Raw genomic sequence first — 17,880 nt, 5'->3', positions numbered from 1 at the left:
TGGCCTTGCAATCGTGAGCCTTGCTTAATTTTGGTCCATGAACCAGGAGAGTGTCGTATTTGTAAACATTCCCTTCAAAAAAGGGAAAAGTTTCTAAGTGTATATTTGTCCAGATTGGTAATGTCCACAGAAAAAAAAAGAAAAAAGAAAAAATTGGCTTTCTTGTACTTCTGGCTGGGTCCTACCTGACTTGCAGGGTTCACTGGAGACTTGGGCCCCAGGAACAAGAGAAGAGCCCAAAATGACAGGCTGGGCCTGTTTCTGCCTGGGCCCCTGCCATGCGTCACGCTTCTGTTAAGGTCTGTATCCTTTGTCAAAAAAAGTTAGGAATTTGTGTGGTGTATGGGGGTATGTATGTGTGTTTACTACCCACAAATCCAAAACCTATTTCCAGAGGTAGAACAGCACACTAAGGACTAGGAATTAATAAAGTGGTTGGTTCCATCAATCCCCATTTTCAGATATTCATTATTGTATTTTCTGGTCATATTTTTTAGGTACTTATGCTACATCACTGTAGGTACAGATTCACTTGTCCCAGCACACAGAGTTATGTCCCCACTTAAGTCACCTCTTTTATTTATATTTACAACATCAGTGTGAGTGGTACTACATTTTCAAACTTTTCAGTGGCTTTATTGAGGTGAGTTGATTTATAATAAACTGCACATATAAAGAGTATATCATTTGATAAGTTTAACAGATGTGTACATCCATGAAACCGTCGAGAAACCATTTTGCCATCAAGATAATGAACATATCCATCACCCTCAAAAATTACTTTGTGGCTATTCGTAATTGTACCCTCCAGCTCTCTAACCCTCCATCCCCAGGCAATCACTGATCTGCTTCCTGTTATTGTAAATTAGTCTGCATTTTCTGGAATTCAATACAAATGGAATCATATAGAATGCACTCTTTCTTGTCTGGCTTCTTTCACTCACTGTCATTGTTTTGAGATTCAAACATGTTGTATGTATTAGTAGTTTTTTCTCCCATTTTTATTGTTGAGCAGTGTTCCATCATATGGACATACAGCAATTTCTTTATCTTGTTGATGGACATTTGTGTTGTTTTCCGTCAGTGGCTACTACAAACAAAACTATTACTAACGTTAATGAACAGATCTTTAAATGGGCATATGCTTTAATTTCTCTTGGGTACACACTTAGGAGTGGAATGGCTGCATCATATAGTAGATGTATTTTTAACTTTTTATAAAACTGTCAGACTGTTTTACAGTGTTTGTATCATTTTTCATTCCTTTCAGCAGTGGATGAGAGTTCCACTTGCTCCACATCCTTGAAGGGATTGGTATGGCCACTCTTTTAATTTTCAAGTTTCTAATAGTGGATAGTGGAATCTCATTGTGTTTTTCTTTTTTTTTTAACATCTTTATTGGGGTATAATTGCTTTACAATGGTGTGTTAGTTTCTGCTTTATAACAAAGTGAATCAGTTATACATATACATATGTTCCCATATCTCTTCCCTTTTGCGTCTCCCTCCCTCCCACCCTCCCTATCCCACCCCTCCAGGCGGTCACAAAGCACCCAGCCGATATCCCTGTGTCATGCGGCTGCTTCCCACTAGCTATCTACCTTACGTTTGTTAGTGTATATATGTCCATGCCTCTCTCTTGCCCTGTCACAGCTCACCCTTCCCCTTCCCCATATCCTCAAGTCCGTTCTCCAGTAGGTCTGTGTCTTTATTCCTGTCTTACCCCTAGGTTCTTCATGACATTTTTTTTTTTCTTAAATTCCATATATATTTGTTAGCATACGGTATTTGTCTTTTTCTTTCTGACTTACTTCACTCTGTATGACAGACTCTAGGTCTATCCACCTCATTACAAATAGTTCAATTTCGTTTCCTTTTATGGCTGAGTAATATTCCATTGTATATATGTGCCACATCTTCTTTATCCATTCATCCGATGATGGGCACTTAGGTTGTTTCCATCTCCTGGCTATTGTAAATAGAGCTGCAATGAACATTCTGGTACGTGACTCCTTTTGAATTCTGATTTTCTCAGGGTGTATGCCCAGTAGTGGGATTGCTGGGTCATATGGTAGTTCTATTTGTAGTTTTAATTTGCATTTCCCTAATGTGTAATGATGTTCAGCTAATAGCCTTTGACTGATGCGTATGCACTTATTTACCATCATGTATCTTTTTTGGTGATATATCCATTCAAATGTTTCATCCATTTTGAATTTTTAAAATTATTTTTTATTGTTTTAGACTTCTTTATATATTCTGGATGTGGTTTCATTGATTTTTCTCTATTGTTCTTCTGTTCTATTTCATCAATTTCAATCTAATTTTTACTGTTTCCTTTCTTGTGCTTACTTTGTCTTTATTTGTTCTTTTTTTTTTTTCTAATTTGTTAAGAGATAAGCCGTGGTCATTGAACTGAAAATTTTCTTCTTTCTAAAATATCAGTATTTAGTGGTGTAAATGTCCCCTTCGATACTGCCTTAGTTGCATTCCAATAACTTTTGATATGTTGTATTTTCATAATCATTCAGTTCAAAATACTAATTTCCCATTCTGATGTCTCCTTTGACCCATGAATTATTTTAAAATGCAATCCAGAGCTAGAATTAAAGGTAAATGTAAATGGGGAAATAAACACCCACAGCAGATCTTGCTCTGGAGTGCAAGTCAGTGTGGACAGTTGGGGAGAGACTAAACAAAGTGGGAAAATACCAGAACAGGTTCGAGTCCTCTTAAGTTGGAACACAGTTACTGAAGACTTGAAATAAACAGACTCAAAAATGTGCAAAACTAGAGCAGCAGTCCAGGGAAGGCTCCATTTCTGCAGTTGTCTTGAAAAGGATGGGCGTCTCTGGGTGGCTTCGTGGCAAAGATGAGGAAGGAAGCAGGTAGAAGAAATAAACAATACTATACAAACAAAAGAGGACTGATGAATTGGAAGATACTCCAACTTTCTCCATTTATGATTCTATCCCCAAGTAAATTGTACTCTCTGTAGCAAGAGAGAAGGATACTGTTCAACTAAGAAACCCAGCAGACTAATCCAAAAGTTTTAACCTTCCTACGTAGAAGGAGGTCAACTGCTAATCTGGAAAAATAGAAGACATTTTAAAATTAAAGGAAATCAACTGCTAATCTAGAAAAATGGAAGACATTTTAAAATTAAAGGAAATCAAATCAAAATTAAAGGGCCACACAAAACAACTCTAAATAGAAATTGAAAATAAGAATCAACTTATTTAGCTAATGAAAACATTTGCCTAAAATGAAAATGAAACAGGAAAATGGTAGGAATTAAATACTACTAAAAAAAACTTGCAAATAAAGAACACCTTGATTCAAAATTTACAACTTTGATTCAAAAATAAAAACTCCCAAGAGAAATGAACCAAAAAAATTAAAAGAACAAGATGAAATGACATGTGATCAAATCAGGAAAGAATTTGAAGTAAAAGGACAAATAATCGGATGAATGAAGACGAAATTATAGGTGCCTAAAGGATAGTGGACTGAAGTAATAAAACAGAAAAAAAAAGAAGTAAATACAATTAAGAAAGAGGGTAGAAGAATCTGAAAAACAAGTTATAAAAGATAGGTAAAGAAGATCCAGAACACCTATTATTGGAATCTCTGAAGAAGAAAAACAAAATATAGAATGAAACCAATACCTAAAATTGTAATCCAAAAAAAATCTGTAAATAAAAAAATGATCTATATCTGTATATCAAAATGTTACACTGTAAGTTTGGAAAATTGACCAGTAACCAACAGCTCTGGCACATATCCTGGTGAAACTTTTAATCTTTAAAAATAAAGAAAAAAAAAAAAACCTCTGGCCTCCAGGCAAAAAAATCATATAGCTGACAAAGGAAAGAGAAACAGTGTGGCATCAAACTTCTTTCCATCAACCTACAAAGCAAAAACAAAGAGGAGCATCATTTTTAAACAACTCAAGGAAAAAAAGTAATAGCCAAGGACTTTATGTCCAGACAAACTGTTCTTCATATATCAGAATTACAAAAAACAGTTTTAATACAGTTGGCCCTCCCTATGTGCTGGTTCTGCATCTGTGGATTCAATCGAGGATCAAAAATATTTGGAAGAAAAAAAAATCCAAAATGTTCCAAAAACCAAAACTTGAATTTGTGGCATACCGGTAACTATTTATATAGCACATACATTGTATTAGGTATTTTAAGTAATCTAGAGATAATTTAAAGTATATGGGAAGATGTGCATAGACTATGTAGTATTTGCAAATACTATGCCATTTTATAGAAGGTGCTTGAGCATCCGTAGAATTTGGTATCCATGGGGGTTTGTTCCAGGACCTGTGGATACCAAGGGATGAGTGTATTCAAAAACTCAGGGGATACTGTACTCAGAGCCCTTCCTGAAGAATCTATGACAGATGAGCTTTGTCTCTACCAAGAGTGACTGGGGAGCTTTGGCAAGATGTGATGACTGTGACCACTGAACGAACCACTTCCACTCTGCCCTTGCCTGGAAGAAGGTCTAAGTTCTGCTCTGCCTCCCCTCCATACTAGCTTGACTTTCAGAAATGAGGCCCAAATGGGCAGACCTGAGATCAACCAGGCGGAGATGTTTTCTATGTGAATGTTGCCTGTGTGTGAGCACTAAATCTTTAAAAACTAACTGGAAATATCTTGCTCATTTCAACAGTGAAATATGTTCTCTGTGGATTCCATCCCCAGTCGTGGCTGCTTAAGATAATAGACAACTGAATTATAGAAATGAAAGGCGGGAAAAGGCAGGAGTCTACAGGCTGCCCATGAAAATTTGCAGAGGAGAATTTATGAATTTGAGTTATACAGACAGGAGCAGACTGTCTTGCATAGAGGAAACAACAAAGAAGGTGAGAAGTTTTAATTGTTCCCAGTGTTTATCTCGTGGGTATTTGAATGCCTCTGTTGCCTGACAAAGACAGTGTTCGGCGCCCTTCCATATTATGTTAAATTGGGGGAGGGATGTGTTCCTTGAGTTTCAGAAATACCCTAAGCCCTCATAGCATCCTTGGTGCCAGTAGGAGGTATGGGCATCCCTGAATGGTTTTAAGGGTTTCCTCCCTCTGTTTATATTCCTTGTGAAATAGACCCTTGCTATTCAAAGTGTGCCTAGTACCAGCAGTACTGGCATCATTGAGGAGCTTGTTAGAGATGCAGAATCTGTCTGCATTTCTAAAGTATCTTAAGCTTGAATATACATACAAATTATCTGGAGATCTTGTTAAAGGTAGATTTTGGTTCAGAAGTCTGGGGTGGGGCCCAAGATTCTGCATTTCTAACAAGCTCTCAGGTGATTTCAATGTTTCTGGTCCTCGGGTCCTTAAGATACACTAGGTCACTTATACTCAGTTCCCTTCCAGAAGGGGTTTGTTGAAGGAACCTTTTCTGATATTCCCTGGCAGGCTAGTGTGTCCTGTGTTTCCCTATACATATCTAAAAAGAGCAATAAGCCATCATAAGTGGAGAGGATCTCCTGAGGACCCAGAACTAGGTTTTGTCTACAGTGGTTATTCCTAGACTAAATTTCCCTTATCTAGTCTTCTCAGGAAATCACATAGAATCAGGAAATCACATAGAATCAGGAATCAGGAATTCCCTTATCTAGTCTTCTCAGGAAATCACATAGAATCAGGAATCAGAAATCACATAGAATCAGGAATCACATAGAATCAGGAATCAGTTATCCATACCTATCTTGAAGTTTTTAGTGATCTCTTGACTATTGTGCAGATTCAAGAAAGGGCTGGCTCTTAATGTATAGCTGAATTTATTATGTAAGACATTAGTAGGAATATAATATAGGGAAATCCAACAAACAAAAAACAGTGCTGCTTCATCTTGATTGCTTATCACATCACATAGGGCCTTCTAAAAAATGTCATTTCCTAACCTCAGAAATATTGAATCTAAATCTTTACAGGCAACAAGTATTTGCATTTTTAAAAGCTCCACGGGGGCTTCCCTGGTGGTGCAGTGGTTGAGAGTCTGCCTGCTGATGCAGGGGACATGAGTTCGTGCCCCGGTCTGGGAAGATCCCACATGCTGCGGAGTGGCTGGGCCCATGAGCCATGGCCGTTGAGCCTGCGCGTCCGGAGCCTGTGCTCTGCAAACGGGAAAGGCCACAACAGTGAGAGGCCCACATACCGCAACAGAACAAAACAAAACAAAACTTCACGGGTGATTCTGATGCCAAGATAGTTTCAGAACACTATTCTGTGTAAATTATTCTCCTGGAATTATATAAAACCTGGTGGTACGAGATCAAACTGACAAAAAATGGGCAAGAATAATAAGAATTGGAGATTCAAACAACCCAGTTATCAAGCTTGGTCTAATGGAGAAATACAGAACTGTGCACTCAGTAACTAGAAAATACATATTTCTTTTCAAACATATGTAATAATTACAAAAACTGTCCACGAACTAAGGTATTAATCAAGTCTTAACAAATGCAAAAGAATGATTAGTATACAGATCATATTTTCTATCAATAATTAAACTCAATTTTTACTGAAAAAGCCCCACAGGCTCAGAAATTTAAGATACATACTTCCAGACAATACATAAGTCAAACAAAATCATAATGAATATTAGAAAATGCTTAGAATGGAAAAATAATAAAACCACGAAATGTTGACGTTTGTAGGATGAAGACAAGTGGTAATTCAAGCTCATTCGGAAAAAAAAATCTAAAAATCTATAAACTAAGAGTTCAACTTAAAAAACTTGGAAGGGAATAACAGACAAAAGAACAGAAAAAAGGAAGTGTAATGCAAAGGCAAAGTTGGTTCTTCTAAAAGATCACTTGAAAAATACTCAGAAAAAATGACAAGAAAAGGGGAAAAAGCAATATTAAGAATAAAAAGAGGGCATGTCTAACTGTACAACAAAGATTAAAAGTTAACAAGGTAATGCATAAATGGGACTTGTCTGTATATGTGAAAATCAAAACAAAGTTACCAGAAAATAAAATTTATCAAAATTGAACCAAGAAGAAATAAAAACCAACAAAATTAAACCTGTGGCTAAAAACAATCTCTCCATCCAAACATCAGCAACAACAACAAGAAGAAAAAAAGACCAAGACCATTTTATATTTAAATCCTAACATACACTCAAGTAACAGACAATTATAATAGTATATAAATTTTACTAGATAATATAATCTTATTTTGTAAAAATAACAACAAAACCATATGAAGATGGTATAAGAAAGAAACTTATAGGCCAATCTCACTCATGAACATAGATGCAAAATTTAAAAATATTTTTGTTAAATTAATCCATAGTATATAAGAAAGATAGTATATAATGTCTGATATTATCCAAGGAAAGCATGAATGATTTTACATTAGAACATTATTATTGTATTTTACCTCATTAAAGAACTAAAGGAGAAAAAACACATCAGTAGATACAGAGAATCTATCCATAATGTCCATATGCATTGAATAATAAAAATTTCTAGAAAACCAGGAAGTATTGAATTGGCCAAAAAGTTCATTTGCGTTTTTCCTTAACTGAATCTGCTAATGGGTATCTGTCAACAACTTACTGCATATAATATATTCAGAGGTGAAAGTGTAGAACCATTTTCTTTAAAATGAAACATAATATAAGTAGCTTGAGTCTTGTTCTGGAGGTCCTAGACAGTGCAGTAAGACAAGAAAAGAAGAAAAATTCATAAAAGTAGAAGAAAACTGTCATTATTCACATAGGATATAAAGTAAATATAGCTAACCCTAAAGATTCTATTGGTGAATATTTATAAATAATAAGAATTATTTGAAAATTTGCTACACATAAATTCTATATCCACATATAAATAGTATTTCTATATGCCAGCCACAAAGAATAGAAAATGTTATTATTTTAAAAGATGAATTTAATAAGAGCAACCAAAAATGTAATGGATCAAAGAATATATCTGACAAAGAATACACAAGTCCTCTATTAAGAAAATTATAAAATTTTATTATATTAAAGAAGATAAAATTGATGAAATATACCAAGTTCAGGGAAAGGGAGACGCAATAATTTAGAAATGTCATGTCCCACACAAAGGACCCCTTTGATTTCAATAACAGTCCTAACAGAATTTTTCCTGGAATCTAACAAGGTGATTATTAAACTTATTAAGAGAACAATGTCAAGTAGAATTGAAACACACTTCAAAAGGAAGAGAAAGTTGATGGAAAATACTCTACTGGATATCACAACTTCTTATAAAGCTATTAGTATTATTAGTTAAGGAATAGACAACTAAAACAATAGAAAAGGACTTAAGAGTCCAGAAACAGATAAAACTTAAACTATGATGGAGCCAGTGTGGCAGACTTTTATGAAAGATAACTATATAAAACAGTTGTGTTGGAATAGTCGATTATATACATGGAGAATAATATTAGGTTCATATCTTACATAGTTCACAAAAATCAATTCTGGATGAATTGAATACTTTAGTCAAAAAGGAAATACTTTAAAAATTTCCTGGGTTTAGAGGGATTGGTTCCAGATGCTGGAGTAGAAGGACGTGCGCTCACTCCCTCTTGCAAGAGCACTGGGATCACAGCTAACTGCTGAACAATCATCGACAAGGAGACACTGGAACTCACCAAAAAAGACACCTCACATCCAAAAACAAAGGAGAAGCCGCAATGAAGTGGTAGGAGGGCCGCAGTCACAGTAAAATCAAATCCCATAACCGCTTGGTGGGTGACTCACAAACTGGAGAACAATTATTCCACAGAAGTCCACCCACTGGTGAAAGTTCTGAGCCCCACGTCAGCCTTCCCAACCTGGGTGTCCGGCAGTGGGAGGAGGAATTCCCAGAGAATCAGACTTTGAAGGCTAGCAGTATTTGATGGCAGGACTTCAGCAGGACTGGGGGGAACAGAAACTCCACTCGTGGAGGTTACACACAAACTAGTGTGTGAATCAGGATATGGGGGAAAGAGCAGTGACCCCATAGGAGAATGAACCAGACCTAGCTGCCAGTGTTGGAGGGTCTCCTGCAGGGTGGGGGGTGGCTGTGTCTCACTGCAGGGACAAGGACACAGTCAGCAGAAGTTCTGTGAAGTACTCCTTGGTGTGAACCCTCCCAGAGTCTGCCATTAGCTCCACCAAAGAGCCTGTAGGCTCCAGTGCTGGGTCACCTCAGGCCAAACAACCAACAGGGAGGGAACTCAGCCCCACTCATCAGCAGAAAAGCTGATTAAAGTTTTACTGAGCTCTGCCCCCCAGAGCAACACCCAGCTCTACTCACCACCAGTCCCTCCCATCAGGAACCTTGCCCAAGCCTCTTGATAGCCTCATCCACCAGAGGGCAGACAGCAGAAGCAAGATGACCTGCAACCCTGCAGCCTGTGGAACAAAAACCACATTCACAGAAAGACAGACAAAACGAAAAGGCAGAGGACTGTGTACCAGATGAAGGAACAAGATAAAACCCCAGAAAAACAACTAAATGAAATGGAGATAGGCAACCTTCCAGAAAAAGAATTCAGAATAATGATAGTGAACATGATCCAGGACCTAGGAAAAAGAATGGAGGCAAAGATCAAGAAGATGCAAGAAATGTTTAATAAAGACCTAGAAGAATTAAAGAACAAACAAACAGGGATGAACAATACAAAAGCTGAAATGAAAAATACACTAGAAGGAATCCATAGCAGAAAAGCTGAGGCAGAAGAACAGATAAGTGACCTGGAAGACAGAATGGTAGAAATCACTGCTGCGGAACAGAAAAAAGATTGAAAAGAATTGAAGACAGCCTAAGAGACCTCTGGGACCACATTAAACACACCAACATTCACATTATAGGGGTCCCAGAAGGAGAAGAGAGAGAGAAAGGACCTGAGGAAATATTTGAAGAGGTTATAGTAGAAAACTCCCCTAACATGGGAAAGGAAATAGCCACCCAAGTCCAGGAAGTGCAGAGAGTCCCAGGCAGTATAAACCCAAGGAGAAACATGCCAAGACACACAGTAATCAAATTGACAAAAATTAAAGACAAAGAAAAATTATTAAAAGCAACAAGGGAAAAACAACAAATAACATACAAGGGAACTCCCGTAAGGTTAACAGGTGATTTCTCAGCAGAAACTCTACAAGCCAGAAGGGAGTGGCATGATATATTTAAAGTGATGAAAGGGAAGAACCTACAACCAAGATTACTCTACACAGCAAGGATCTCATTCAGATTTGACAGAGAAATCAAAAGCTTTACAGACAAGCAAAAGCTAAGAGAATTCAGCACCACCAAACCAACTCTACAACAAATGCTAAAGGAACTTCTCTAAGTAGGAAACACAGAGAAGAAAAGAACTTACAAAAACAAACCCAAAACAATTAAGGTAATGGTAATAGGAACATACATATTCATAATTACCTTAAATGTGAATGGATTAAATGCTCCAACCAAAAGACACAGACTGACTGAATGGATACAAAAGCAAGACCCATATATATGCTGTCTACAAGAGACCCACTTCATACGTAGGGACATATACAGACTGAAAGTGAGGGGATGGAAGAAGGTATTCCACGCAAATGGAAATCAAAAGAAAGCTGGAGTAGCAGTACTCATATCAGAGAGCCACATGTAAAAGAATGAAATTAGAACACTCCCTAACACCATACACAAAAACAAACTCAAAATGGATTAAAGACCTAAATGTAAGACTGGATATTAGAAAACTCTTAGAGGAAAACATAGGAAGAGCAGGTTTTTTTTTTTTTTTTTTTTTTTTTGCGGTACGCAGGCCTCTCCAGTTGCGGAGCACAGGCTCCGGATGCGCAGGCTTAGCGGCCATGGCTCATGGGCCCAGCTGCTCTGCAGCATGTGGGATCTTCCTGGACCCGGGGCACAAACCCGTGTCCCCTGCATCAGCAGGTGGACTCTCAACCACTGCGCCACCAGGGAAGCCCAAGAACAGTCTTTGACATATATCACAGCAAGATCTTTTTTGACCCACCCCCTAGATTAATGGAATTAGAAAGCAAAATAAACAAATGGGACCTAATGAAGCTTAAAAGCTTTTGCACAGCAAAGGAAACTATAAACAAGATGAAAAGACAACCCTCAAAATGGGAGAAAATACTTGCAAACGAATCAACAGAGAAAGGATTAATCTCTAAAATATATAAACAGTTCATGCAGCTGAATATTAAAAAAAACAAACAACCCAATCAAAAAATGCACAGAAGACCTAAATAGTCATCTCCCCAAAGAAGACATACAGATGACCAAGAGGCACATGAAAAGCTGCTCAACATCACTAATTATTAGAGAAATGCAAATCAAAACTATAATGAGGTATCACCTCACACCAGTTACAATGGGCATCATCAGAAAATATGCAAACAACAAGTGCTGAAGAGTATGGAGAAAAGGGAACCTTTTTGCACTGTTGGTGGGAATGTAAATTGATATAGCCACTATGGAGAACAGTATGGAGGTTCCTTAAAAAACTAAAATCAGAATTACCATATAACCCAGCAGTCCCACTACTGGGCATATTATACCCAGAGGAAACCATAATTCCAAAAGGCACATGCTCCCCAACGTTCATTGCAGCAGTATTTACAATAGCCAGGTCATGGAAGCAACCTAAATGCCCATCGACAGAAGAATGGATAAAGAAGATGTGGTACATATATACAGTGGAATATTACTCAGCCATAAAAAGGAACGAAACTGGGTCATTTGTAGAGACATGGATGGACCTAGAGACTGTCATACAGAGTGAAGTAAGCCAGAAAGAGAAAAACAAATATCGTATATTAATGCATATATGTGGAATCTTAGAAAAATGGTCCACATGAACTGGTTTGCAAGGCAGAAATTGAGACACAGATGTAGAGAACAAACGTATGGGCACCAAGGGGGGAAAACGGGGGGTGGGGTGCTGGTGGGATGGATTGGGAGATTGGGGTTGACATATATACACTAATATGTATAAAATAGATAACTAATAAGAACCTACTCTATAAAAAAACCATTAAATGAAATAAAATTTTAAAAAATATATAGAGTGGTTTATATCCTGCAAAAAAAAAATTTCTTGTAAGAAATACAAGGAAATATTTCTATGACTTTGAGGTAGAGAATTATTTCTTAATCAAGACACAACAAGCACAAACTGATTAACTTGACTACAATAAAATTAAAAGACCTGCTCATCAGACCATAAAGAAGGAGGAAATACAAGTTATAAACTGGGAGAAATTATTTTCCACAGATACAGCTAAGAAATTGTTAGTATCCAGAATATACAAAGAACTCCCCAGACTCAATAAGATTTAGACAAAGAAATCCACAGAGTAAAATAATGAACAAAACACACAAATAGTCATATTACAGAAGAGGAATTGCAAATGGCAATAAATATATCGAAAGATACTCCAACTTATTAGTATCAAGGAAAGACATTAAATACAAGATAACAATTTATAGTTCCCTGAATAGCGAAAGTTAATATCAAATGATACAAAGAATTAGTAAGAATATGGAGCAAGGCTAATTTTTAGAAACTGTTGGAGGAATGTTGATTTGGTAAAACTGCTTTGGAAAGCAGTTTGCTATTACCGAGTGAAGCTGAAGATGTACCTTTCCTTATGTCCTGACCATTCTCTATAACATAGAGAAACTCTTGTGGTATTTGTAATATCAGAAAACTGTAAATAAATGTCAATTGAGAAAAAAATGGAGCAAGTAGTTTTATGATCATACGAAGAAATACTGTAATACTATAATAGTATAACAGTGAGAAATAAATGTGTTATATAGATGAATCTCCAAAAGAGAAAAAAAACTTTCAGAAAACTAGTTTTGAATAATAAAACTTTTGTGTTAAAAATACAAAAAATAAATAAGAGCAAAAAGTAGTAAGCTAAATGCACATGTGTGAAAGCTATATAGAAAAGAAATAGGATGATAAATTAAAAAATTCAGGAATGGGGTTACCTTTAGGTGGAAGAGAGAAGGACATAATTGCAGATTTTTAGAGAGAAACCTTCAGTAACATTGGGAAAGTTCTATATCTCAAATCAGGTGGTGAGTTTATGGCTATTTGTTATCTTTTATACCTTACATATTATAAATTATGTAAATGTATCCAATATTTGACATCAAAATACTAGAAATGATTGACTCAGTCAAATATGTTTTTAGGAAATAAAAAGAAAAAAAAATCACACAAATGGCTAATCCAAAGCTGAGGCAAAACTTTGTGTTATCTCAATTCTTGAGGCAGCCAGAATGAGTCAGGTAATGCTTTTGTCCTCACCTAGAAAATGAATCCATTAAACAGTGTGTAGTTAAGGCCCTCAACAGCCCACATTTGTTTAAATCCAATTGATTGTTACCTTTTTTCATCTTATTTGACCTCTGAGCTGAAAATCTCCTTCCTAATTATTTTTCTGAGATAGCTTCTCATTTTGGCTTCTAAGCCATACTCGCCTGTTTATTTCTGTTTTCTTACCATTTCAGGACACTTTGCTGGCTCTCTTTATCAGTCCTAGAAAACAGAAACCACACTAGGTATTTTAGCAGGGAGAATTTAATATAGAAAACTGGTTACACAGGTGTTAGAGCACTTAAAAAAAAAATGAACACAGAAATAGTACCTGCAGGAAGCAGTTAACACCTCAAGGGCTGAGAAATACCTGGGAGATGTTGGAGTTACCGGAACTAGGATCTCAGAGGAGGGTCCTTGTGGAATTAGGACTGAAACTTGGGAGGAGTGGATATCATTCGGCCGGTGATGCCACTCCAGAAACTCAGAGGAGAGCCGTGGCAGAGCTGAGCTCAGACTTCAGGGAGTGAGTACTGCTGGCTGCTACTGCTACTGCAGAGAGGACCACTTCTAGGGACTGAAATTGTCACCTTCTGTCTGGGGAAAGGGCTGCTGCTGAGGCAACGAAATCAGCAAGCAACAGGAAATGAGAAGTCTGTCTCCTTTCTTCAGCTTTCAGGTTTCCTTCTAGTGCCTCTTATTGACAGAACCTAAAAGGAAACCAGCTGGCTAAGAATAAAGTTTGTTTTCAGGGTTCTAGCTCTGGCATCACAAAGTGAAATATGAGACAGTGGATTTCAAGCTGTGAGAACATGGCATAATGATTGTCACTTTTTACCTGTCTTTAGGCTTCAAGTATTAGAAAACATTAGCGCTTAGTCCTTAGCCTATTTCTTTTACTAGTATGCTCTTTCTTTATGAAATCTTATCTGGTCTCATGCTTTCTATATCACATAAAATCAGATGACTCCCAAATTTATTTCTCCAGCTTTCACTTGAGCTTCAGACTTATATATCCACCTACATATCTGACAACTCTAACTGGATGCCCAAAAAGCAATTGCAAATTCAATACCTGTGAAATGGAATTCATGCATTTCCAAACCTGTTTCCTTTCAGTTTTCCTCTTCTCAGTTAATATCACCACCATTCACACAGTTGTTCAAGCAAGAAACCTGACATAATTCTTGCTTTCTTTATATCTCCCCTGTCCCCACACCCAACTCATTAAAATTTGTGAGGTTTAACGTCTAAAATACACTCAGACCCCTCACCTTCACCCAACATGCATGACCACAGTTGTCATACAAATTGCCTTTCACATGGACCACAGCAGTAGTTTTTCAATGGCTCTCCCTCCTTTAATTTTTCATCCCTTTTAACTGACCCCTCAGATAGTAGCCTAAGTGATCTTCTAAAAATATCAATTGTATCATGCCACTCCCCCATGTAGAAGCCTTTGGATTTCATTAATAGAACCAAAAAGGCCTTGAAGAGCCTGCATGACCTGGACCCTACTTCTCCGTCCTGATCTCACACTGCTCTCCTTCCAGCTTGCTACTCTCTAGCTGCATTGGCCTAGGATGCTCTGCCATTGCTACCATGCATGGCTGCCTCTGACAGATATTAGCTTAAACATCATTTTTACACAGCGGTCTTTCCTTATTGTCTGTGTAAAGCAGCGCTTTGCTTTCCAGATACTGTCTTATCATTTCATACTGTTTATTGCCTTCATAGTAATACTTGTAACTGACATTTTTTGCTTAATTTAATAGCTAAACTCTGACACATCTGTGGGAGATGACTCTGTCTTTAAACCACTGTATCTCCAGGATTGTCTATAACTGTCTAGCAGATAATAGGTGTTCAATAATTACTTGCTGAATTAAAGAAAGCTATGAGAGCGGTCCAGCTTTCAGCCATCCCCATGCTCATTGTTCAGGGCGAATTTAGTAAAAAGTAGACCGAGATGTGAGGAAATCTTATGATACATGGCAACATGTTCAGTTTCCTAAAAATGAAGGTGACATAAAATTTCTCTTGTGCCTGGAAAGTAGCTCAGAAAGGTTTGTTCTGTGGTTAGTGCCTCGAAAAACACCACCAGCAGCCTCCCAGCTACCCAACCATTTACACCTTAAAACTCCTACTGGCCACCCTTCTAGACAGAATTGCTGATGAGAACCAGCTCACTGGAGCCAGGTTGCCTTTCTGCCTCTGGACAGAGAGTTCATGATCTCCATTCACTTAAAAAAGGCCACACAGACCCCACTGCTGATGGCCACTTTTGACCTTAATTATTTATGTTCTTTCCCAGTGGTGGCCTACCACATGGCTCAGCAGACAAACCTTGGAGTCTGAGAGATTTGGGTTTCAATTCAGTTTTCCCTACTCACTTTCTTTACATCTCTGAGTTCCGGTTTCCTCATTTGTAATGTGCCAGTAGTAATATTTGTATCATGTTTGTGAAGATTAAAAGAAACAAAATGTGCAAAGTATCTAAAGGAGTGTCTGGCACAGAAAAGGAATGGGATTGCTAGGGATTATGTAAAACTAACATCACGGTGTTTGGAATCTAGGAGGACCCAGTCGGAACCAGCCCACTTCCTTTGCTTCTCTTTGTATTCACTGGAAGGGAAAAGTTCTCCCTCTCTGTGATAACTGTCTTTGCCCCCCATGACCCTTTCTTTGCCCTTGTTCAGCTTGCTCTTGACCAGGGAGGCTCTGTGGGCCACACCACTGGGCTGATGTGCAGCCCTGGCAGGAGTGGGGGGGGACATGTGCTCCTCGGCTCCCTCTCTGCAGGGCTGCCACGTGTGCCTTGTCCCCGGTCCACGGGCCTCAGCTCTGACAGTGGGCCCTCTGCATGGCATTCTTTCCCTCTCTGGGTTGCTATAACCACTCCATCCTCTTGCTCCTTTGGGCTTAAAGCATGTAACTCCACTTACTCAAGACACTGTTTTCCTTTAGTCATTTCCCTACATCCTGCACACACCCTTGTCAGTAGTCCCTTTATTATGCACTCTGTGGATTATTTTGATGTCATCTATTTTTGTCAGAATTGGGCTGATGCAGTCTCCCTAAATAGCCATAGTATGGTGACTAAAATCCACACTCAGTCTGAACATGTACACACACACACACACACACACACACACACACACACACACACACACAAGTCACATGCTCATTTTAACCCCCTTTATGGGAACCACTGAGACCACTACTGCCCCTACACTGAGACCTCTACTGAGACCACCAAAATCTATCCTTTTGGTCCTTTATAGCCACCAGCCAACCCAACTGTGGTCCAAGAGACTGCCGGCCACTGTCACTCCCATGGAGCGTTGTGACTCTGTTCTCCAGTTTTGTCTCCAATCTGCCATTTTACACAAGGTCCTAATCTGAGCAGGACCTTTCAGCTTCCCTAGTCTGGGGACAGCATTGTTCTTGTGAATCACTGACACTCGAGGAGGAATGAGATGTCAGTTACTTCCTCAGCTGAAACACTTCCACGTGCTCCACCTCCTTTCTCTGTGCTCCTCTGCCAGGGCAGGGAGCAAAGGCTTTGTTCACTTGCTAGCTCCTTGCACAGTTGCCAGATCTGTGGAGCTATGGAGCTATCCGGCAGCAGCAGAGAGTGAATGGCAAAGAGGCTGCTGTGGTAGGATTGGTGGCTTCCTTGAACTGATGGCGGTATCTAATAGTATTTGGTGGTAAGGACTGTGGGATGCTGTTACTGATAAATCCAGCACCTACCCAGAAGCAGCTCTAATGCTTTGGTTAAAAGCATTATTCATAGTTACTTATAGATCCAAAATTGCTGATTTTTTTAACCTTTGAAAAAAAATGTTAAAGAGGCTTTTAAAATACTTTATTACTACTAAGACATGTTCCCAACCTCTAAAACAGAGTAAAAGGATAACATCTACATTTCCTGGCTTAACCCTTTCTCTTTCCCCACTCAAGTTTAAACTCTATACACTGACGCCTAACCTTCATAAGCTACAGCCACACACACTTCTTTCCGTTTTCAGACTTAACTCACCATAGCTTAGGTATAGAAGGAGTATTGTGCGTTATTACTTTTTGAAACAATTTCGTCTTTGATAGGAATGCTACACTGGTACATCAGAGAAATATAGTAGACAAATGGGACCATTTGACATGGTCTTTATAGACAATTTGGAGACATAAGAATGGGCCAAGACTATGGTTAGTTGTGTCATCACTGGTGACCCAGTGGTATCCAAAGGGTATTCATTCAATAATATATAATCTATGTGGAGGGAAGCCTCTTAGAAACCAGCCCATAGTTCTTCTCCCTCTCCTGTCCTGTTCAAGACTTTATCACAAAATTGAGTAAAGGTCTAAGAGGACTTATTTATAAATTTATCTATGGTATTAAATTATGAGGGATGGAAAATATTTGTGTGATGAAAGTTGGATCTAGATGTCCTTAATTGACAGTAATAATGGACTGAAACTTGCAAGAAAAGATTGCAGACACACAAACTCACAGACACATACACACAAACACAACAACTTCTAATAGCAAAG

General features: G+C 38.1%; 1 long non-coding RNA gene across 7 annotated transcripts in view; it reads left to right on the top strand.

The window, feature by feature from the left end:
* The window catches only part of LOC307175353, a 638,943-nt gene that overhangs the window by 242,459 nt on the left and 378,604 nt on the right, over positions 1-17,880 (top strand). For 6 of the 7 annotated variants that reach the window (XR_013824319.1, XR_013824321.1, XR_013824322.1 and 3 more), the window contains one exon: positions 4,683-4,875. The exons of the other annotated variant lie outside the window; for it this stretch is intronic. This is a non-coding gene — a long non-coding RNA (uncharacterized lncRNA). The remainder of the gene's footprint in view (positions 1-4,682; positions 4,876-17,880) is intronic. 7 annotated transcript variants of the gene reach the window in all.

The sequence above is a fragment of the Stenella coeruleoalba genome (assembly GCF_951394435.1).
Source record: "Stenella coeruleoalba genome assembly, chromosome: 16".
Classification (NCBI taxonomy): Eukaryota; Metazoa; Chordata; class Mammalia; order Artiodactyla; family Delphinidae; genus Stenella; species Stenella coeruleoalba.
Note: the sequence above shows the minus strand (reverse complement) of the source record. Positions and strands in the feature narration are given on the sequence as shown.